This window comes from Rousettus aegyptiacus, unplaced genomic scaffold (assembly GCF_014176215.1).
Source record: "Rousettus aegyptiacus isolate mRouAeg1 unplaced genomic scaffold, mRouAeg1.p scaffold_m13_p_4, whole genome shotgun sequence".
Classification (NCBI taxonomy): Eukaryota; Metazoa; Chordata; class Mammalia; order Chiroptera; family Pteropodidae; genus Rousettus; species Rousettus aegyptiacus.
In genome coordinates this window covers 79,377,683-79,402,420 of record NW_023416307.1, presented here as the reverse complement: position 1 = coordinate 79,402,420, position 24,738 = coordinate 79,377,683, and the positions used below count along the sequence as shown (strand labels likewise).

The 24,738-nt window shown below is 36.5% G+C and overlaps 1 pseudogene; it reads right to left on the bottom strand.

Moving 5' to 3' along the window:
• Positions 1-11,993: 11,993 nt before the first annotated feature.
• On the bottom strand, positions 11,994-12,803 carry LOC107514531 (annotated as a pseudogene).
• Positions 12,804-24,738: the final 11,935 nt, after the last annotated feature.

Sequence of the window (24,738 nt, the reverse complement as noted above, 5' to 3'; positions counted from 1 at the left end):
AAAATTTCAAACCTTGCTCTGTCAAAGCAAATTCCCCATATTCCCTGTCAAGTTTAGTCCTGTTGAGATACTAACTGTTAAATTCTACTTCTAATTTGGTTGGAATCACTACCATGACTCCATGTTTATGCTTGCTTAAATATAGTTAGTTGAAGTTGAAATCTTTGCCCAGGGCTGACAGCAATTTTAATTACCTTAGCTACTGCCTTCTAAGTCCAAAACTCTGCATCAGATTAACTCTATATTTTTCAAGGCCAAAGACAAGGTAAGTAAGTAGTGGCACAGGGAGCTTAGCTATCTCCAAGTGTGTAGGCCTTCAGAAGATATCACATCTAGAAGTTTCTGAATGGCATTGCAGAAGGGAAGATTTAAAGTATAAAGTATATGTAAGTTCCTGAAAAAGAAACATCCGTCTTGAGGCGTTAAGCCAAGTAACCAAGCAGAACTTTTCCATGTGGTCTGTGAACCAGATTTTTGCTAGTCAAAACATGGTTCATGGAACATCAGTGACACCATCACGTGAGAGCTCCTAGAAATTCAGAATCTCAGATCTTACCTCACACATTCTGAATTAGAATCCGCTTTTATCAAATTATCCAGGCAATTCATATTGTACAAAGAAGTTTGAGAAGCACTGCCTTCAGCAAAAATATAAATTATATTTCATGTAAGTTTCTAAGACATTTGTGTTAACTATGCATTTATTTCAATGGTTTTAAGATTTATTCTTTCCTAGTTACAAGCACTAAGTTCAGTTGGATAAGATCTTTTAAATATTTGAATTAAGCAAACCTTAAGATACATTCAAAATAAGCATTACTCACATTAAATTTTAAATATACATGTATTTTAAATACATTTAATCTATATATTTTGAATCAATTGAGATGAATATTTATTTGATGTGTATAAAGTTTGAAGTGGTGTGTGTGTGTGTGTGTGTGTGTGTGTTACCAAAGTAATACCATAAATTTCAGAATATTATGCATGGATCCTGAAATTTAAAACAAAAGTTTTAAAATGTGTCAAACTTAGAAAACTATGATTTACACTTCCAGTACAAATTAACATTACTTAAAATAATTTACTGCACCAAAACTCCAAGATAAAGAAAAATCCATTTAAAGCAATCAATTTGCTATTTTTAACACTATGCAGCAAATATAGCAATAGGTTTCAATTATGCAGTTTTAAGTAAAATGTTAAAACTAGTGACATATGTGGGTGACTGCTTCATTTTTTCCTTATATTACCTCTCCAGTAATTTTCATATATTAAGGGTAAAAATGGGATTTTCAGAGGTTTAGTTGAGGTGAAAGATTGATAGTAACATCCTAAAAAAAAATCTCCAAAAAGTGCAATGACTGCCAAACAGATGAGCAAAAAATGAAGAGAAAGGAAGTGGGGTGCACAAAGACTGAGTAGAGACATAAATTATATAATCAAATCTATCATATTTCCCATAAATGAGTAAGAGAATTACATTAGCTTCCTTTGTAAATGAGTCAGGAATTGGCTAGGCACAATACTCATTTGTCTCTCTTTCACTAACATATTTGTCTTCTTTCTCCCTAAATCAAATGAATGATCAATATGATGTAGAGATGGGAATATTGATTTGGTTTTCCTATGGTCTCAGAGAATAAGCCTTACTGATATTTTGGTCATATATAATTCTTAAAATAATACTACCGAAGATGATAATCTATCATATCATTTCAAGTACATAATAAGCCTATTAAAAACAGATTTTAATGAGAATTGCTACTTCTCTAAATTACCAATACATTCTCCTAAGTTACTAAAACTTTATTGTGTAAGAAAATAATGCATTTTTATTAAATTCACTACTAAGTATCCAGAGAATTCTATTCTATACACTATGCACAAAGTTAAACAGATGTAGATTATATTAACTGTATTTTCTGCAAGCACAGCCAACTTTCAGGTCTGTAATGAATATATCTATTAGTTGGTTTCATTCCTTTACTTTCCCTCCCTCCTTTCATCTTTTCTTTTTTTTCTTTTTGAAGGGGTTGTTGTCATTTTTGTTTTTTTTTTTTTAACACAGTCATAAACTTACAGTCAAAATCCAATCAAGGAAGTATCAAAAATAAAGAAAGATCCAAATTTTTAAAAATCTAAGGATAAGAACTGTGCCTTTTCTTTTTTATATCCCTTCAGTGTCTAGGACCATGCTTGTGAATGTTTGGGCCTTAATGTGCTGACTTGAATTCATTTTCAGAATAAAGAGCTCTACAAAGTAATATTGACAATAAGTAGGTTAGACTCTCATTTTCCTTAAGGTTCCTTTTTGATTTTCATAGTAGTTCATACAATAACAGCCCGAATTTCTAATTTTAGCCAATAAAAAAGAGTGTCTTAACGAGACTGCTGTCATCATATGTGAAGCCTAATCTAGCCTTTGTATCTCTCAAAGACTTACCTCAAGGTCATGCAGAAAGGGAAGCCAAATTGGTCTGTAAGAAATCAAATCTTTGGATACAACTGTAGTTTCTTAAGGTGAATCCTCCCCTTACACCAAGCTAAAGCCTGGGGCCATCGGAGTGCATTAAGCTTGGGTAATAACACAGGTAGTAAGAATACTGGCCTTAACAAACTACCATTTGGGGGAAATACAACTCTTGAAATACACTGTTTCTAAATATTCCAATTTCTTACCATTCAGTTAATATTTCCCAGATGCCACAGTAGGATCCTTTACTTCTTACTTCTCAACTAAAATCACTAGGTTTTGACCAATTTCATTCCCCTGAAATCTTTTCAACTCCTAAGACCAAGAAATCATAACTCATATATACTCAAGTATTTTACATTGTAGCCCCAAAGAGTCCCTATTATCTCACCTAATGAACCTGAATATTGGGAATCTGCTTGGTAAAATCTGTGGACAAATTATCACTTTTCCAGACCTGACCTGCTGACCTATTCCTTTAAACTAAGTTAATTATTTTCTACTGACTACAACTCTGAAATTAGATATAAACCCTGATATCTCAGTCCAGCTTTCCTTAAAGAAACAAAACCATTTGTTTATACAATTAAACTTAAGCATTACTGTTTAGAAAATTTAGTGTATTAGATTTTGAAGAAAAATGACCTTATAAAGGAGCTATGCTGATGAAATTCTCTTCTGAACAAACTACATACCTTATTGAAAACAAATATTACCCAAAAAATTCCTAATTTAGTTTGAGAAGAGAAAAGAAAAGTATTTTTAAGGTGTAGCAGAGGATAGATATTATTACTTGTCATGAAAACAATTTAAATCACTGGTTAGGTGAAAAACAGGGGTTGAAAAGTGACTTGTTCACTATATACCATATTGAAATTTTACTGTTTATATTGTCATCATGCACGTCATATTTAAAAAAATAAAAACTAAAGTATTAGCATTTTAAGTGGTTAAATAAACTTCAGAGATAGATATAATATTCTAGTTTAAAAAAAAGAAATTATAGTAAAATCCCACTAAAGAATTTTTCTGAGCTATATTAATTAAGTCGCTAATTCTCAAACCATTTCACATGTAATTATGTACTATATATCAGTGAATTCAACAATTCTTCTAAGAAAGTAATAGGATAGAGTGAGAAAGAAATAAAGAAAGACATATTTTATGTCAAGAAAAAACAATATATTTTTTATCAGACTCTTCCAGTGAGCACAAAAAAGACTACATGAGAGGACTTGAAGAGGCAAAGGAGGTGTTTTGCTGTACGTAACTGCAAAAGCAAAGGGAACAAATTGTCAGTAATAGAAAAAAGAAGAAATTTTAAAAATACTATTAAAAAAGGGATAAGCAGCCAAGAACTTTGGCACAAAAACTCTAAATATTGAAAATGAAATGAAAATATTTCTTTTAAGTTAAAATAAAGAAATGGCAATAAATGACCTGTATTTATAGCAAACAGAAGACCTAGAGTTTCTGGAGCAGTCCTACTAGGGCGGTGACTTGGGAGTCAGACTTCCTGAATTTGAATCCAAATTCTGCATCATATTACCTAAGCAAATTCTCCCTCTCCATTCCTCTTGAGACTCTTTTTTAAAGGTTATGTTTGCAGGACAAAAAAAAAAAAAAAAAAAAATCATGTTAATGAAAAAAGAAATTACAGAGTCATAGTCATACATTTGCAGCCTTGCATAAACAAACTCATCATTCTACCAGTTTTTTCTCTTCAGTAATTAATATACAAAAATAAAACACAAGAAGTTGGGGGATTCCTTGGTTTTAAGATTCATTGCTCCAATTTAGCATTTCAAAGTGCGGCCTATTTAACAAACCTCCAGTTACCTAAACACAATTAAAACTCATAATCACTGATCAAAAATTAACATAGTTTGTGTGAGAACATCACACAACACATCAGACCTCTCTAGGAACATCACCTGCAGAGCTGTTAATGAACAGGCATCCAAGAACATGCCTTGACCTTGTTTCTCTAGATAGAGGGGAAAGAGTACAACACAAAGAGGACAGAAAGAAAGCTAACTAAGGAAGGATAGATTTTTAAAAGTTATATATAAATGCAACTTGTGACGAAAGAATAGATGATATAGTGATCATATAAAGGGAGATATACTTGTCATTCAAATAGTGAGCTAAAAAAAGGCCTAGGAAGTCTGTCTCATGGCAGAAGTGCACAGAGACAGTAACAACTATTCGTGTATGTATGTGTGTCCAGTTCTTTAGGGTGTCATGTATTATAGATGCAGTAAGGCCGTTTAATGGCTAAGAGCTGTGAAAACAGCACTGTGACCCTATTACCTTGCAAAGAACACAGATTTCAGGGTGTGTTACTTAATATAATGAACACTATCACAAATTCTAATGGCTAAAACAGTATTTAGTTCTATTTTTCTTCGTGGAAGACTATGATACAGTTAACCTGATATTTAAACTTAAAAGAATCTACATTTTGAAAGTTATAAGAGGAAAACTGAGTGAGCAAAAACACATATATAAAAGATGAAAGAAATTCAAAAGACCAGAATAATATCATCCACAAAACACACACTAAAATTAAAACAATTTTTATGTAACTATGTATTAATAGACAGATACACTTCTCAGTATATTTCTATTTAATGAAAAAGCCATTCTAGGGATAGAATGTTAAAACATCTCTTAACTATTCCTCACCTGATATAAATTGCTATCATCTTAGTTCAGAGAACCATGAGTTTGAACAAACTATGGATTTTCCTCCTTATGTTCACTGAATATTAATGATAGTACATAAGAAAATTTATGCCATGTGTTTCTGTTAATTAAGCTCCCTTGCTTGTAAGCCATTTCAAGAATCGAAGAAAAATTGCAATTCGAGAGTCTCCAGATACTACTGACTCAAGGTTAAATAATTTTTTATTGCCCTCATAAATATTATTTTTAATGTGCAAGAGCTCTTTTATTTAAGAAATGGTTAACATATGCAATAGAGAATCCCTTGATACTGATATCCAAATGAGGCACAGAGAATCTTACCAAAATCACATATTTTTTAACAAGCTTCAATCTTAATACTATTATCCATATTCATAAATGGGAATGTAATTAAATGACATTATTATTGAATACATGAGCATGATTATTAGAATTCTGATTTCTATCGATTCCTAAGCTGAGCACTCTTAGATATTCATATCAAATGAAGAGCCACTCACTCTTGGGTTTTTTTTTTTATTCACTGGGAGGAGCTATAGGGTTCTTGGAACAACACTGGATTTGGGTATATATAGAACAAATATTTGCTTCCTTCTTTGTCTAGTCTAGTCTGATATGACTCAGGGAAACTGCTTCTAGATGGTCATAGCAAAGCTGAAACACAGATTAATCTGAAATTTGATCAATGAAACATTTACCCCAAAATATTAACTGGACTGGATGCCTTCTGTGGACCTAGCTCTACACTAACCAAAGTTGTCAGTCTGAATACTTTTTTCTCAATGTCTACATGACAGAATGATGAGGTTGTGAGTTGTACTGGGCCACGTATATCAACAAATGTTTGAAAAACTAAGAACTCCAGAGTCCCAGCTGAATTTTAAAGAGTAGAGCAGAGGTTAATGGAATAAAATTTGTTTTAGAAGAGTATTGTTTTGTGATTAAACTATTTTTGGATCAAACATCATGGACTCACAACCTGACCCTACCACATGTAATCTTAGATAATTTACTCAATTGGTCTTTGCCATCACTTTCTTACAAAGAAGATAATAAAGCCACTGTTTATAATAAAGCTAAGAAATAAACTAGATGCTGTATGTGAAACACTTCTCACTGTGATAGGAAAATTATAAGCATTTTATAAATATTAGGCCTATAATAGGGTCCAGGTGATGGGATTTGTAGGATGAGAAGAATTAGCACAGAAGAACAAGGAACATTCTAGGCAATGAACAGACAATGATTACAGTCAGAATAAAGAAGTTCTTTTTACAGTGTTTTTCAGCCAGTATGTTCTTTGCTTCTACTCACAGAATTTAGTCTCACTAAATTCTAAAAAAAAAAAAAAAAAATCACAATTAGTAATTTATTTGTATATTTTAAAAGATGTTTTGGTTCTCCCACTGAACTTTAAATTTCATGGGAATAAGAACTATATCTGTCTTGTGCACCAAGAGCCTAAAATAACACCTAACAAATATTGCTGATACATGAATGATTGAATAAATGAGCATGCAATAAGTTTTCAATCTTTTTAGAAGTAGTTTGGAGACCGATTTAGATGAAAGAAAATACTCAAGTTAGAAAATAAGGTAATACAAGTTAGGCTAGATAGAGTCAATTGATGGAGAGCTTTAATTATCAGCCTAACTTGTTTGCTACAAAAATTTGTTCTATGTTTATTAGCTTTAGAACTTGGCTCATGTCCATTTTTGTAATCCTGGTTCACATAGGTTTTAGGAAAGTTTTGTGGAAACAGGTAAAGAATACCAAAAAGGATGCTCTTACAAAGAGACATATGAAATAATAATGAGACAAATTACTCAATGAGCATAATAATTCTGCAATTTACAAGAAAATGCATTTATAAATATGATAAAAATCAGAGTTTTATTTTATGCCCCTACACTTATTCATGGACTGGAGTATGTATGTATGTATGTATGTATGTATGTATCTATCTATCTATCTATCTATCTATCTATCTATCTATCTATCTATCATTTACTTATCTATATCTATCTATCATCTAATCTATCCATTTATTTATTTATTTTGTAGTGACATATGAGTGGCAGTGGTAGGGAGATTGGTAAGACCTATAAGCTTTACTTCTAAACATGTGCCTCCAGATAGCAGAACCAAAAAAATCGGGCTTCTTAGAAATTAAGAATTTCAGGACCTAACTTGGAACTGCTAAATTAAAATCTGTATGTTATCAAGATATGCAAATTACTTTTATGCATAGTTAATTATAAGAAATACTATTCCAAGTATCTGAGTCTAGCTATAGTTGATGCTGCTGCAAAATAGGGTAGAAACAAAAGATAGTGAGCGGGCACCAATTATTGAAAGATAAGAATTGATAGGTCCTGGAGACTAATTATATTTAGAGATGAAGTAAAGGTAAGTGTCACTGATTTAAACATTTCAATGAAAAAAACTGAGAAAAATTATGATGCATTTTGTAAACAACAACAATAAAGAAGGAAAATAGTATGAACTTTAGATTACAAGATATTCATAGAAGGACCTACTCCAGGAATTTTAAAGTTGTTTCTGTAATAATACCTGGGCTCAAGATGTAAATTCCAATGTAATGAAGTTTCAGATTGTTTTAATTACCAGATCAATTGGTAATGTCCTGTTTTATATCTGTAGATAAGTATCTTATAAAATCTTCCCATTCATGAAAACAACCTGCTATTCCTTGGAAAGTGGAGTCAGTATCTTCAGATGAAATATTTTTCAGCCATATGACACCCTATACTGAAATTATGGGTATTAGGTAATCTTATTTTTCCCTAATTACCAACTGTCCCTCAACACCTATTCAAATATGAAATCTCATCTGTGAAGGGACTGAGATTTCTCTAACTCGAGATGATCTAAAGAAAATATTTATACTTATCAAAAAAAAAAAAGATTTTAGTGGTTTCAAAACAAAAAGCTATGTAAACTATTTTAATTTCCTCTTTTTTACACTCTTCTATATGTATCTATTTTATAGGCTCTTATTTCTTTATTAGCTCATATTAACTAAACATCAAAATTTTACTGATTCCATCATTTCTCAGACACAAGATTGACATTAGGGATACAGAGAGGAAAAATCAATAGTACTTTTTCTTTAATATACTTATAGGCTTATGACAAATACAGATAATAAATCATCGATTTTATTAAAATATGATGGTTATAAGAAAGGTACACAATTTGCTATATGTGTATATCCAGCATATCCAAAGACAGGGATATAGTTTAAAAGTATGTTGAGGCATAGTCCAGCCTTATATTTATTTATTTATTTTCTTATGTATTCCTCTCCATCTATCTTCACATACCTTTATTTTTATTTGTTTATTTATTTTTTGCTGGCACGGAAATATAGTAGACACTAAATACTTTTGGGCAACTGACAACCAAATCATGTCTATATCCATATGTTCTATTAAGAACACAAAAACAAAATTCAAAAGATTTTTTATTTGAGAAACATTATTTGCAAAATTAACAGCATATTTTTTAAAAAAATATTTACTATTTACTACCTATTGAATCAAAAAACGGTGACTCAAGAAGTGTCATTTAATATATGAATTCTCAGAATTTTAAAACAGACAATAAACCATTACACAAAAATGTACTATTTTATTTAAAGCAGATAACTTACTGCAATCACATTCTACTGGCAGCTATCTTTTGTAGCTACTTTTTAGCACAGTATTTTTTTTAAGTACATGTTTTCACTTTAAATTCATCAAATTGAGTCTCAAATGGTTCAGAATAAGGAGAGACTGGTGATAGTTGGGACAGCTGAGCAAAAACATAACTTTCCCCAAATGCTACAATATGCCTTTAGGCAGAACGAGGAATGTTAGAATACCCTAAGACCCCTCATTCAGGAATTACCCTTTGTACAGATAAATTCAAACAGTAAATCATTTCCTGCCCTGATATTCTGGGAAATTCACATCCTCCTTTCTTCTTATTTATAGCTGATCCTACCAGCCAACTCAAGTATTCTCAACAAATCTATGCCTCGTTCAAATATAAACTTCTTCAAACTATTAATAAAAGAGTAAAGATGAGGTTCTCCATGGTTGAAATGATGCTGCTAACTGAAGAATGAATGACTCCACTCACTGAAGACATGGCCATTTTTTAGCTCATCCACTTGTCCTTCCATTCACGGCCTATTTTCACACTTCGCCTTTTGCCATACTGAGTTTGTCAGTGAAAGACAAATAGGAAAGATGAAGCAAAATGAAGAATGTTCAAGATATCACTCATTCACTTGTTTCTAAGCCCAAATTTAGGACACTGAGAAGTAAGGTTGATAGGGTCCCATTTCATAAATCTGATGTGAGTGCCAAAAACTTAATTTAATTTTAATTTATTATTGATTGATTCAGAATGCTCATGCATACTCCAGGATATTTTGGGGTAATAGGTACTCTGAACATAGGGAATTAAGCAATATAATAATTATGATGGTTAAGGTGAAATATACCTTTTTTCCCTCTATTTCATGTTTTATAACTTCTCTAAGAATAAAGAAATACCTTATTTAAATTTAGTGAGATCCCCAGGGATAACTGATACTTGAGTTTCAGTATTAATAAAAGCCATGAAATGTTTCCGATTGCTGTATGCAGGTGGATGTTAAAGTTAAATCAGAACCTATGTTGTGGAGGCATAAAATTTAATTAGCTCTCTTATCTATTTTTTGTAGAAATTCTTTTAGCAAATTGTAGATTTCTAGTAGTTTGGATTTCTGATGTAGTAAATTGGGGACCTCTGTTTCAGTTTTTTTTTTGTTTTGTTTTAGAGGCCTTACTGTATATACTTCAAGGGAGTCCTCTATATTCTGTTCATGTTTATAAGTTTCTTCTTTCAGAAAGTCACAAATTAGTATCACAGGGCCTCTCTCATGGCAATAGTAGCTGTATTGGTTTTAAAGACCCTTGACTGAAATTGGGTTCAAAAAACCCCTTAGCTCTGTCATGAGAGTACCATGGGTGTTTTCCCTATATACCCAATAAAAGGATTCTTTTTGCAACACAGATGAAGTCATTATTAATAGTTATAGTGAGTCATTTGTTCTAAGAGTGTGACTCTCAGCACAATACTAAGTGACTACTCGTTCTCTATATGAGCAATCATTCATGGGCCTGTACATTACACAGGATATCAGTCTTTCCCTTAAGTACTCAATAAGATGGGAGCAAGTGCCAGGTTGAGATATATAATCAGTGGTCACAAGTAAAAGTCATTCCTTTGAGCCTAGTGTCAGTTATGGCTTATGTTAAAATCAAGACACACGATTCAACCTGAGACACACAAATAGCTTCTGGCCACAGCATATGAATTACAGCTATTTTAAGGAGCCCCAGAATTCCATACTATTGTCCCTAAATGTCAATTATCAAAACATCCAACTTAGATTGGTTAAATCTATAAGAGAGACTTTGGAGGCCTCAGCACATGAGGCACGAAGCACCACAGCTTAAAGTACAAACTAGCCAGCAGGCAGCAGGCTCAAAGCATATGCTTGCCAGCAGAAAAAAAAAAAAAAAAGAAAGCTAGTTAGCAGGCTAAAGCATTAAAGCCCCTGCCCCCAACTTCCCACCCCTTAGCTGTGCTCATTGTCTGGCCATCCTCCTCACAGTGCCAGTTGTTTTATTTACCCTACAGATGTGGGATGAACTGTTCCACACATACCTAAATTTGGGTTACAATATTAAGACTCATCATGCCACACTCAATAAAGAGGATGTTTTTCCCACAGTTATCACCATATCAGATTTATTGTTACAATGACACTAATACAGCTTGTGGTGCTCATGGCAATACCACAAACAATTTCCTGCTTTCTAGTTTCTGTCCAAAGGGAATGTCTACCCACTGTCTCTCCACATTCTGAGGGAAAATCTGCTAGAGGCCATTTACCCAAATAAGCCTCTTAATTGTTTATTTTAAATTTTGGAGAGACATTTGAGTTTCCTTCTGAAAAATTAAAAAAAAAAAAGTGTTCGGCATAGCATCCCCTCTCCCACACCTACAAACTAAGTAAGTGCTGTAAGGGCATTTCTATTGCCTCTGAAATCTTAAATATAGAAAGAAACTTCATCAAGTGTTAATGTTGAGTGATAGCAAAGTGAACCCCAGAAACCTGTCAGTCAGAGCATCTTTGTGCCCGGTCAGTCCCAAGGTGTGACAATGCCAGGTCTTGTTGCTGTGGTTAATCATCTGCTGGGTACTGGTATACCTCAGTGTCCCACCATGGGAAGTAAGTGCTGCCAGGAGACCCACTTACAATTTGTCCAGGAAGTTGTCAAGGGCTGTGATGCCTTCCTTCAAGCATTTGTGCTTGTGGGTCTTAGACATCACCTGGCGAGATGGCTAGTGTTCTCGAAGAAATCTCCAAACAGGATCTGCCAACAGTCACGCATGCCCTGGAGGAAGGCTTGGCCACTAGTGTGGGAGCTCATGTCAGCAGCAAAGCCAAAAGGCTCACTGTTGGCCAGGCAGGCTTTTATAATAAACAAGGGGTTCCCAGCCACCTGGGTCTCCTCAAAGACATTTCTCTGCTTCCTGTTCAAGACACCACAAATACCACCAATCACTTGTTCCAGACCCTGGATCTTCACAAGGTAAATAAGCTGCCTGAGAGAGGACACAGTGATCAGTGCAGGGGTGTAGAAGCAGTGCAGGAACAAGGTGATTTGCTGTCCCATGCTGGATGACTTCCATGTGCAGCAACATACTGTGGACGTCAAGGTGCACGTGACACACGTTCTTCTCACACGTCCCTCATTTTGGTGACCTGCTGAAAGCTTGCTATCATGCTGTCTTTGAGCTCCCAGAGGTACGCTCTCAGCAATGTTGGTTGATGTTGTGGCAGGTCCATGTGGCCTAAACACCAGATCTGGTGGGCCTCAGCCACATCCCACTTGTACTTCGCTCCCAGGCAGCAGGCCCGCAGCCTGAACTCCAGGCCAGCAGATACCTTGAGGATGTCCTAGATCAGGTAGTTGGGGAAGGGTCACACCTTCATTTAGAGCAAATTGTGCTTGTTGGGGACCTGGACAGGCAAAGTACATTGAACTCCTCATTGATGGTCTCATTGTATGAAGCAACTGGGTCAGATTTTTTATAGGCATCCAGGCATGCTCTCCACCAAGTCCGCCAGGCAGATCTCTAAGTGCAACTCCCTGGCTCTTGAGATGATATGATTATCCAGGTTCTCCATGATGCACTTTATTATGGGGTCCAACTTGACCAGCCACTTTAAAACCCCCCATCGGCTTAGGAAGGTCAGCAAGGTTCTTGGCCTCCAAGGTGACCTTGACGACAGAGTTCACGTTGAACTACATCACCTGCACATTTTGGGCATGGTTGTTCTCGAAGTTGGTAATGATGCAGGTCTCACGAGATACTGGTTGAGGCAAACCAGACCCAAGATGTTCCTGAAAGGAACGTCTTCCATGGGCTTCACATAACAATGCTTTGTAAAGATTCGTCTCTGGATCCATTTCTGGTACAGATCCTTCTTTTTTTCCTGGCCAGGGTATAGTTGGAGGTGTGTATTCTGGTGATCATTTTGCAACATATACAAATAATTATGCTGTATATGTGTAAGAAACATAATATTATATGTAAGTTATACCTCAAAAAATATTTCTTGCAAAAAGGTTATGAAAAGATTTATTACATAACCAAAGCTTTCTTTAGAAAGTAGAAAAGCCTCCCAAGTGAGTAAAATGATACAGTAAATTGAGAGAGCAGAGATCAGTTTGGCTTTTATTGTGATTAGGGGATAGAGTTATAAGAGTACTTGTGAGTGAGCTGGGATTTGTATTGTTTGAAATTCCTGCCCTTGCCAAAGAAGGGAGCGCCTAGTCTTTCTTATCAGCTGGTCAGTTATGGGGCAGAAGAGAAAGAGAAATGGTAGGGCTTGAAAACTGTAAGTAGTTAAATGTCAAAAATTAAATCATAGGCATTATTAAAATGTTAAATGAGTTCCCTACATCAGAGTCTTTGAAACTGCTACCTCATAACCCAGAAATTATCTGTCTACTGATCAGAATGTAACAAGATGTTGCTGATTTCATCTGTTGTTATAGAATTATTGGTTAAGCTAAGAATAGACTTTCATAAGTATTTCAAACTCTAATTTCAGAGTCACCAGAAGTTAAAATTATTGATAGGCAAAAGAGAATAGACATGTGTTAACCCTACTCATTTCTACCAATTACTATGCAATGAAAATTGGAAAATAAGACTGGTTGATATTTTTGAGATCGCTGTTTATGGAGAGTGAGTCTTTCCCATTTTGGATACATGGAAGGGGCTCCATGAAATTCCTTTCTAAAAATTAGTAAAGCCTTAAAGAAAAGGAAAAACTTTTCATTCTTTGTGCATCTGCTTAGAAGGCGGACATTTTGGTATGTTTCTGTACTAAAGAAAGAGAATTGGAAGAGAGTAAAAGGACTGGAGATATGAGGGGTGAAGGAGAGAATATGAATGTGTATGTGTGTATGTATGAGTTGCAATTATACCTACAGATTTGGGGAATAAAGGGACAAAAATGACATAGGCATTAGAGAAATACTGTATGAAGATCATTGGCTAAAGACTAGCCAACAGGTAACACCAAACCTACAAAGTAAAAATGCCTAGGGTAGCTACATATGAATGAGCACCTTATCATCATAGCGTGTTGGAGCTCACAGGCAAGGAAAAGAAGTTATATCCTAGCAAGGAAAAGACTACAGTCCTGCCCAAGGAATTAAGGAAATATTGGACATTTTCCCCTTTCCTACTAATGCCTCAACACACAAGAGGAACTGTTGCCTAAAGAAATGGGAAAAGGATGTATGTAAAGGACAGACCATTGTTCTCTCTCCCTTCCCCAAGGCAATGCTAGGCTGCTCTAGAGTTGGGAAAGATAGAAGAAGAAAACTCACTGTTGAGTTTGAGACTGAAGCTTCAATTTGCAGTCAGTCAAAGTCTTAAATGAAAACATGAGATCAGTCTAGACACTAAGAACAGAGAAGCTTTCGCATCTGATCTTTCAGCAAAATTTTAGCAGGAAATTTTATCAGCATGGTACTATTTGAGGATAGTCTTTTAAAAACAAAACTTTAAAAAATTTATATCAGATAAATTCATATAACAGAATCCTTCTCAAACTTCAGCTCTCAACTTAGGGATTTAGTCCCAGTGGGGCTACCTCTGATCATCATAGTTAAGTGTTTTGTACCCTTAACCATGGATAGTTGATTTGAGAAGGAACAATAAACAAATGGAATCTGAAACACATTGGTCTTCTCTTTTATGTAGTGCACATGGCACAGACACACACGGTTATCTAAATATGTTAATTTTAGGAGATGTGATGACCTTCAACTGTGAAGTGTGTGCATAGTGAGAAAAGTAGGATTCTATACACTGAACATTGGGAAACATCAATATTTGTTAAAAAATTGCTTACATGAAAATGAGAGTAAGCAGAGTTGAATAGTTGCAGAGGGTGTGTGTGTGTGTGTGTGTGTGTGTGTGTATAAAAGGGAAGAGTGAAGAATGTCAAATCTTGCAAAAAATTCTAAGATAAATACTAAGATGTTCAACTGTAGATAGCATTTTGGAGACCTAAGTGTCTTAGCAAAATGTATTTCTATAACATTAGAGAGAAATAGTTTGAATAATGAATGGAAATGGAGAAAAGTTGTTAAATAGCAACCATGAGGAAGTATAGAAGTTCTTATATGTGTTTAAAAAAAAAAGTTTCAAAAACATCAACAGAAAATTTAAAAAATTAAAATATTTTTCCTATCTAATTTTAAAAATTATCTCATCCAGAAAATGTCACTAGAAGAAAATGGGTATCCATTGCATAATTGCCATAAAAAGATAGCTCCTCTTGTTGCAGAAAAGTTGCAAAAATCAGACTGCAAGAAACCAAGCAGCACTCAGAGAGTTGGAGAACTCAGGTTTTTTATGCCGGTAGTCCCAGAGGAGGTAGGACTCTGAAGATCTGGGCCCAGAGCTCAGTTCCAACATTCCTTATATAGAACTTATTTGGCATGGGCTGATTGGTTAATTTGTCCTCATATGGTTACAAAGTGTGGGAGTTGCTATGGGTGGCAGGCAGTTACAAAGAGTTACAAAGCGCAGGAGTTGCTAAGAGGTATAGACAATTACATTTGTTGCTTAGCATAAGCAAAAGGGAGGATGAGTCTTTAGTTAATTTCCAGTAAGGCCAATGCAGCAAGCATATCTACAGAAGCAGAACAAAGAGCTGATTAGCCTTTTGAGTGAAAATTTGTCTTCATTCCCCCCTTTAGATGCCCATTTAAATTCTTATAGAGCATCATCCTCTTGATTTTTTTGGCCTATGGGCTGGTATAGGGGTGGTCCCAATGTCACAACCATTTGTAACTTAATGGATTCTTGGCCTGACGAGACAAATTTGATAAGACAGTTCAAGATAAAGGGTAGGGGGAATAAGAGAAATATGAGGAGCATGAGGGGAGGACCTGCAAATGGGAGAAGCCAGGATTTCCAACTCAATATTCTGTACCAGGATCCCCATGACTCATCTAATTGTTGATGGATTACGGCAGACCCCTTCTAAGATAGGATGACCTCAGTGTTTTTGCAGGCAGACTCAGAAACCCCTCTAACTTATTTTCCTGCCTAACTTTTCTTAGAGCCATGAACCCCCTTGTTATTATATGGATGTTGAGGGACAGGAGGTCTCTTCTTCCGTATTTGCTTCCTGCTGAGAATGGTCGTAGTCCCTGCCTTACTGGTGTTTTATGGACCTCTTTTCCTTTCTGCCTTAATCAGGGCAGGGTTTTGGTTTCCTGTTGAAGTGCCGCCTCAGTCCCTAGACAAGGAAGAGAAGATAGGAACTGTTATTTAAGTCATATATCTATTCATTTCTATTATTGATTTGCCCATTAAGTAAGTAAAGGTAAACAGGCTTGGTTAATATATATTTTTTTAAAGAGTAAAAAGACCTTTGGCCTAAAGCCCCCTCCCCTCTCAGACTCTAAGAACCCTGCCTGGCCTAGGGATGGACATTTCTGCATGATGGTCCTGAGTTACCAGTTTCAGGGTCATTATCTGGATTTGAAGAAGAGGGCCTTTTTCTCAAAGAAAAGGGGGAAGAAAACTTAACTAGATATACTAAAAAAAAATTAAGAACTCTGCAAGAGATGTCCCATATCATATCCTGCAAGGGTGAATTCCTTGCAGTGCCTAGTTGAAGACTTTTGAGGCATAAATACAGTTAGTCTTTCCAAGGAACAAGGTTCTCCAGTACTGTTAGTGGGAACATAAGAATAAACAATTCTCCCATAAATAAGAAACCATCCAACAGGTAAGTTAACATTTGCATTTTCATAACTTACAGAAGTAGTGGAGCTGCAGTTCAAGATCATATTATCTGAGATTTTAAAACAATGGTTAGTACACTGAGTAAATGTTACTCATTTTTCTGCTGGTGTTATAATAGAAATTTTCCTTATCCTTCCTGAGTTTAGGGTGGGGGCTGCAAGGGGGAAAGAATTCCCAGACCACTGATCCTATCATTTACAGATCCTTTGTCTTGCCGGTGTGGCAAGAGTTTCCAGAAGGTCAATAAGAAATCTATCAGTTGTGGTTAATCTGTAACTGAGTAAGTTGGTCATTTCTGCAAGCCCTTCCTTTTGCATTTTTCAGATGCCTCCTCTCCACTCATTCCCCTCCTTTGAGACTCTAGACATTATTCTGTGTGTGTGTTTTCTGCGTTTTTTTTTTTTTTTTTTTTTTTTTTTTTTTTTTACACTGGAGTCTCACTTTCTCCATCTAAACCATCCTGGGGGATCTCTGGATAGTGGTAGTTAAAGTATATGTGGGCAGCAGTTCATTGCTATACTGTGGCTTCCACCATGTTTTTAAAGCTTTTCATTAGCAGGGGCAGCAGACACATCCCTATCAGTTAGATTCCTAGGAGTAGTAAAACTGCTCCTATTAAGGTTTTAAATGCACCAAAGGCTGAAAACCATCCCCCCAAAAGGCTATTGGGGTTCCATCAATGCCATACTTGCACAGACACATGTGCCAGTTTTGTCATCTTCAGGTCCTGGTCATCTATCTGTAGGCAACAATTGGTGAGACTAAATTTTCCACACATGTCTCCTCTTGCTGCTAATAGATAGTCTAGTGTCAATCTGTTTTGGCAGATGGCATTTATCATCTGAGTCTATTGATGTGCAAGAAGGGTCAGGGCTCTCCCAATCTCTTTGGTAATAATTTCTAAGACTGCCTGCAGTCAGATAATCTGGTTTAACATGTAAATGGGGGTACGGTATCTGTAAGATCCATCTTCTACCCAAGTGACAGGCCCATAGTATTGGTTATCGACTCTGGGTGCCACTCATCATTCTCCCAGTACCTTATTTAGAGTTCTCTTTTTACCTGTTGTAAGGGTTGTGGGGCCGGGTAATCAAGCAGTTCTCCTGTTTTCAGAGGTAAGAGGAAGAATGGCCTTATCATACCAATTATACACTTCCCCTCCCAATTTCTGGGGAAGCAGATGTGGCCTTGTTTCAACAAATCCAGTAAAGCTCATGTGGGGCTATCCAGTCTTGGACCCTGGTTGGATCCTCTTAGCTCTGGGAATCTGGCTAACAGATTTCTGTTTGTTTTGTTTCCTTTCCACATGCTTTGTTTGGAGGTGGCATCGTAATACTGTAGGCCTAGGCAAATTAAGTTTCTGACTGGCTCCGTGAGATTTCCTCCACCCCTAGCCAGGCAGTATTGTTCTATGATAATATGCTCTAAAATCCATTGACTATCATCAGAGGTGTGTGGGGCCGATATATTTGGCATTGTCTTGGTAGGAACTAATTCTGTAGCTTCCCATGACCACCTATCTCCCATCAGAGTTCCTCCACATATATAGCGGGAAGTGACATTCAGGGAGTTAGCTATTCCTTCAGCCATTTTTAGTTGATAGCAGTGGTAGGGGTAGGGTTCAATTACTTCCTTGTAGAAGGATTATAAACCTGAAAGGCTCAAGCTGGATGGTCTAGGACTTGACCTCTGATACAAATTTGAACATAGGGATTTAACCCCATCTCGTCAATGCCACGTGTTAATACTTCCCTGGACTTTCGATGGGGGTTCAAGGGGTTGGTTATGATTGATTCTAATGGATTGCAGTTATGTGGAGTGCAGTCAGGATTGGAGAGAGGCCCATGGGATGGGTCAGGACAGAGTAGGTAGTACCTCTAGTATCCAGTAAATATTCAGTGTTTCCTTCCTGCCATGCTAAGGGTGACCTGAGGCTCCAATGTTGTTACCGTGGTAGATTTTTCTAGGACTAGAGCTTGCAAGATGCCCCAGTCCTGATGATGCCAATCATGTGCAACCGAGATCAAAGCCCTCCAAGCCTGCAAGGTTTTTTATTGCCTAGGGTCACCTTGAGATGGTCCCTGTATTATGGCAGCTAAAATTTGCGCCTTTTTGTACTCTGCTTCTTTCTCTGCCTTGTCCCAGTTATTGGACACTTTAAAGATTCCTGACATCAAGGCAGCCTGTGGGGTTTGGGTATAGGCCCCAACTTTTGGAGTTTCCTTTGAATATTGGGCACAGACTGAGTTATGAAATGTATAGACAGGAGTGTCTGGCCCTCAGACTTTGGGCCAATGTTTGTATATTCTCTAAAAGTCTTAGAAAACTGGTTAAGGCAACATAAAATACAGAAATTATTTTGATGAAGTATGGAATCCTTGTTTTCTATTCAGAAAACTTTTCCATAACATCAGTAGCAGACCAATAGCCTAAGAAACATTAAAGCGCAATTCTAATTTTGCATTAGCTTACTTTTGGCTTTGAAATTTCCAATCTTGTTTAGCTTAATTACCTACAATTTTCTCTCAGGATTTCTCTTCACAAACCTTCTACCACTTTTCTCATTCCTTCAGTTTGCCTCTTTTCACTTTCAGAAATAACCAAGTCAAAAACAAACACTTTTCCTTTAATTCACTTCAAAATAAGTCTTGATACTTTATACCTTCTGTTACCAAAAACATTTTCCTTTCCATCATAATTATAATTCTTAACTGAACCATCATGTTACATATAACACAGACAAATATAGATCAGAGGTCATGCACATAATCACATTTCCCTATCATCACTATTTGTAACTTCCCTGAGGGTGCATATCTAGTTTCCTCAGGGAGCGATGAAATAGATGGGGTCTTGAGAGAACTCATTTCCCCCTCAGAGTCTTAGGGTGAAGGGGGAGAAAATTCCTGATTACCAAGATCTCTGGAAAGGCGCTCCTATCAGTGGGCCAGCTAATAAGCTTGGGTCTTAGTGAAGGAACATAGAAGCTGAACTTTTACGGGCACACTAGTCCTGGCAAGCTCCAGCTTACCATTATACCAAGCCACAGGATTAACTTGTTTGTCAATGCATTAAAAACCTGGGAGATCTATACCCAAGTTGTAGTGTTTAGTGTTGCTCCTAATTTAGTTGAAATATCTCATCTTAACAAGGGAGTTGGGCAGACTGGGGCTATTAAAAACTTCTGCTGAAAGATCTAATCTTCAAATTGGCAGGTCAGTGGTGGAGTAAAATGGTTGACCTTGCCTTCTACTCCTATGATAATTGTAGTTTGTGAGGAGAATTTTCCTGCAAATTCAAGGCAAACAGAATAGATTGTTTTTGTATTTAAAAGAAATTGAATTTGCTTACCCAGCACATTCACAGTTACCCAGGGTTTCTTGGTAGTAATGACCACATTCCTGGGCCAGAGCAGCGAGGATGGCCCCAGGCCTCTTAAGTCACACAGTTCCTAGACCTGGGCTACTAATGTGTTGGCTGGCCACCCTCCTCTCTGGGAGTGTGGACAGTCAACTCTCCAATGCCAGGGATTAGTACTGGTTTCTTCGCATATGTAGCAGGGCCTCAGGGACTTTTCGGTACAGCACTTTGCCCAGTGTCCTACTTTCTTGCATTTGAAGCAGAGATTCAATGTCTCTTTATTCTCTAGTCTCTACAGGACATTTGTCGGGTACCAAAGGCCTGACCAATTGCGACAGCCATAATCCTGGCTTGCTGTGTGTGTGTTTTTTTTTTTTTATTCTGTTTTCTTTTATTCTGTTTTCTTTTATTCTGAATTCATGTTATAGACCATGAAGGCCATATAAAGTAATTGATTTTGATTAGTCTGTGGTCCCATTTGCAGCCTTTGAAGCTTGCATCTGGTATCAGGGGCTGATTGACTAATAAAATGTTGGCCTAACAAAGCTAACTCTGCAGTGGAAGTGGGTTCTACATTAGTATACCTCCTAAAGGATTCTTCCAGCCAGCTAAAAAAGCTGGCCAGGTTCTCATCTTTTTCTTGAGTAATAGTTCTAAACTTCTTATAGTTCACGGCTTTTGCATTCCTTGTTCTTTCCCAGAGTCGTGCCACAAGTACCTTACTTTGTTGCTGCCTATTTACATAGAACCAGGTCCAAGGCGGCACTATAATAGGATTTGCAACCATGAATCTATGTATGGAAACTGGGCTGGGCATCTAGGGGACCCTGTCACTACTCAGTATACAGATATAACAATGGTCCAGGGTCCCTTCTGAAGGCCATCCTATCTTGTAGGTGGGCCACTCTAGCTTACAAAGAGTATGAAGTTTTCCTGGGGTCAACCTGACTCTGTAATCCCCTAAGAAGCCTTTATTAAAATTTTTCACATACAATTTAAGACAGTTTGCTCAGAGGAACCTCCCCCTATATTTGCTTTAGGGAGCTTCCTAATGGAGGAGGAAATAGACCTTAAAATTTCAAGAAAATAATTTAACAGAGGGCCCCTATGTCTAAAGGACCATTTGAAGATACATAATTCTTAAGCAAAATCAGTGGTTAATTGCACCCACCCCCCCACCACCACCATGTATCCCACTCTGCGTCAATGATACAAAGACAAACAAGGGTGGGCGCCTCCTCTAGGGAGGAGACCACTTAGGTGCTCAACTGGCTGTGTACCGAAGTAGCTTAGGTGACACTTAGCTGTAGTGGATTCAGCTATGTGACTTACAATTGGACACTAGTCCAATGCTGCCCTGGATCATATACCATACATCACTGAATCGCAGATGAGCCCACTCATACCCATAGCTTTTAGAGGACTTTAAGGGTGCCCAGTGTGGAGCCACAAATTCGTATCTGACCAATCAAGCTGAGCAGGATGCTCATTCATTCACTCATTCACATGCCAGATTAAAAATTGGTCTCCTCCCTTTTGGAAGACCCTGACCTATGTCTTCCCCCACCTTGGAAGACCCTGATGTCTCCCCAGCTTAGGAGACTCTGATGTCTCCACTGCTGGGGAGACCCTGATGTCTTCACCCCCTTGGAAGACCATGATGTCTTCTAACTGAAGACTAGGAGGTGATCAAGCTCCTCTTCTGTCTGGAGGGGAAAAATGACTAGGAGGCTGAGGTTCCAGGGCCTTACCTTCTCCCGTGGCCATTCCTGGTGAGTTGGTCCATCCCTTCTATTAGTCCGATCAGTGTCTCGGCTGTCCAGAGAGTCAGAGTGCCAGTCAGAAAGAGAGCCTAGAATACTGTCAGGTGCGCCTCCCCCATTTCTCTAGGAGACCCTCCTCCTCAGCCTGGCTGATCCATTGGCCTGGCAGCTCAAAGGGCCAGCATGGTTGAAATCTTGCTGAGGCCTCCAGAAATGTTGCAAAAATCAGACCGGTGAGAAACCAAGCAGCACTCGGAGAGTTGGAGAATTCAGATTTAATATGCCAACAGTCCCAGAGGAGCTAGCACTCTGAAGATCTGGGCAGGGAGATCAGATGCAACATTCCTTATATAGAACTTATTTGGCATGGGCTGATTGGTTAGTTTGTCCTCAGATTGTTACAAAGCACAGGAGTTGCTAGGAGGTATAGGCAGTTACATTTGTTGCTTAGAATAAGCAAAAGGGAGAATGAGTCTTTAGTTAATTTCCAGTACGGACTATGCAGCAAGCATATCTACAGAAGCAGAGAAAAGAGCTGATTAGCCTTTTAAATGAAAATTCCTCTTCATTATCTATTTGCAGTTTACAGCAAAATCTAATGGCATCAACTATGAAAGCTTTGTTAGAATGCTACCTGAGTCATACTCCAAGTTTCAGAATTCGTTGGCTGTGCAAGCTATGGAAAACACTTCTCTTTTCTGGATCTCAGTTTATGAATTTAGTTTCGACTAAACCTACAGACTATATATATATATATATATATATATATATATATATATATTCACATGTCTACAAATAATTCTGATTCACATGCAGTGTAGGAGAACTCAACCATCATGTTTATAACTCTGATATCTCAGTTAAATGCTGTATAACTTTGGGCAATTGACTTGAGCTCTTAGTGTCTCAGTTTCCTTATTAAGGAAATGGGAATAATAAGAATAGTCACTTCGTAATGTGATAAGGATAAATGAAATATGTAGAGACCTTCACAGAGTGCATGGCACACATAATTGTTTCATAAATGTTATCTATTATTGTATTATAATTGCATGTAATTCTAAAACAGTATATATAGACTGTATTTACACATATATTTGTGAGGTATATGTATGTTTGCAAAAACGTCTAAAGAAATAAATATATCTACAGTTCTCTTTAATGTGTGTATGAACACGTATTACTTTAAAAATATTTAACAGTTTTGAACTTTATGAAATCATTTTCCACAAAATTCGTATGTGTAGATATAAAGCTCAAAAAGTAGAATTTCTAGCTCTCAAGAATTCCCACAGAGGGGGAAAAAAAGATTCTTTTCATGACTGGAAAAATATAAGTACTTTTAGACAAGTATGTACTAGAGACTATAATCCACTTTCCTTTCCTACCATTGCACTGACAGCGTTATGAACCAGAAAATTGTTTGAGCAGCCACAGATAAGGAATTACAAATCTAGAGGTTCAAGAGTCGTATAAAGCCGATGTACGGTTAATTTGCATGGTTTAGTTGCCTCCCAGATTTTTCCAATATATTTCAATGGCTTGAAACTCTGAAAAACTGATAGCAAATAAAAGGTTTTCTATAGGCCGCCTGATTTCTTGCTGACTCAGCTGTCTGAAGGCAAAGCCAATTACTACAGCTTGCATTTCCTTGTGCAGAAACCGGAACATATTCATTGTTAAATAGAGACATTAAATATTTAAGAGAGGGAGAAAGTTTTATGAATTGAGATGATAACAGTGAAAAACTACCTATGGATATTTTTCTCTTAAACAACAAGAAAACACTTTTCTAAGAGTAACTTGAAAAATCTCAAGCATAAAATATGACTTGATTTAATATCAATTCAATGGGCCTTTTAAATGTTGAATTTTAGGTTGGCATAAAAAAAAATGTCTCTGGTATAAAGCTAAATTTTATCCGCAGAATAATAAAAGAACCAATATGGTCTCCTGAACAAAGAACTAGCTGAAGAATTGGGATTCTATTTTTGGCCTCACCGGTGACTTGCTCAGTGACCTTGGACATATCACTTAAATGGCTTTGTGCCTCAAAGTTCCCAGCTGTAATATAGAGATTATAATGCCTGCCCGTACTTCATGGGACTATAGAACTATTTCAGTTGAGGTTGTTTAAAACCCCAAAGGCTTTTGAAACTTTCAGAAATAACTGTTAAATTCAAACAAGTCTGTATTTTATTAATTTCTTTTTACTATTTGATTTGATTTTTCTATAGTCTTTAATAATCCTTTTCCTACTAAAATAAATCACTGGGATAAAATTAATAGGTAATTTTCATTGGATATTAAGGAACATTTCTAACAGTGAAGGAGAATTAAGAGTACACTACTGAGATCAACTGATATAAATTCTTCTCCTTGGCATATATGACTCATGATTCAAAAGAGAATTGTGTGATGATCGTGTAACTTCGAACTTTTTGCTAAATCTATAATTGGCATATATATTTTTTTTATTATTCTGGGTGTCCTCACAATATCTCCGTGATTTCTTTTGATCAAGATTTTTTTAATAATGTCTCTACTAATGCACTGATTAGCCATCTCCATCTCTCCAAATCCAGCAGACCCATTAAAGTCCCTCACGAATGCCATGTCCTTCTAGATTGTTTCTCTCTGTGTAACATTATCTGTCATCCAGTAAGGAGTTCTGAGTAGTTAGAGGACTAAGTAAAAGGGAGGGCTCCTTTTTGATCTTTGTGCTCTTCTATTATTTTTAAAATTTTTGAACTATATATAAACTTATTATTTGTTCAAATTTAATTATTTTTTTCAAAGTCATATTTCTCAGTTTTCAAACTAGATCTTCATACTCCAACCACAGACATATCTTGTGTGCTCTTCTTTCACACTTCTCAGAATCATGTACTTGTACACTATCTTACAAAATCTTCGAATTAAAGTACACTTAACATTTCTTACCTACGAGTGTAATGGCCTCAAACCAATCATTCATCTTCCTGTCATAACCTTCAGTCTCTTTTGTACCACAATTTT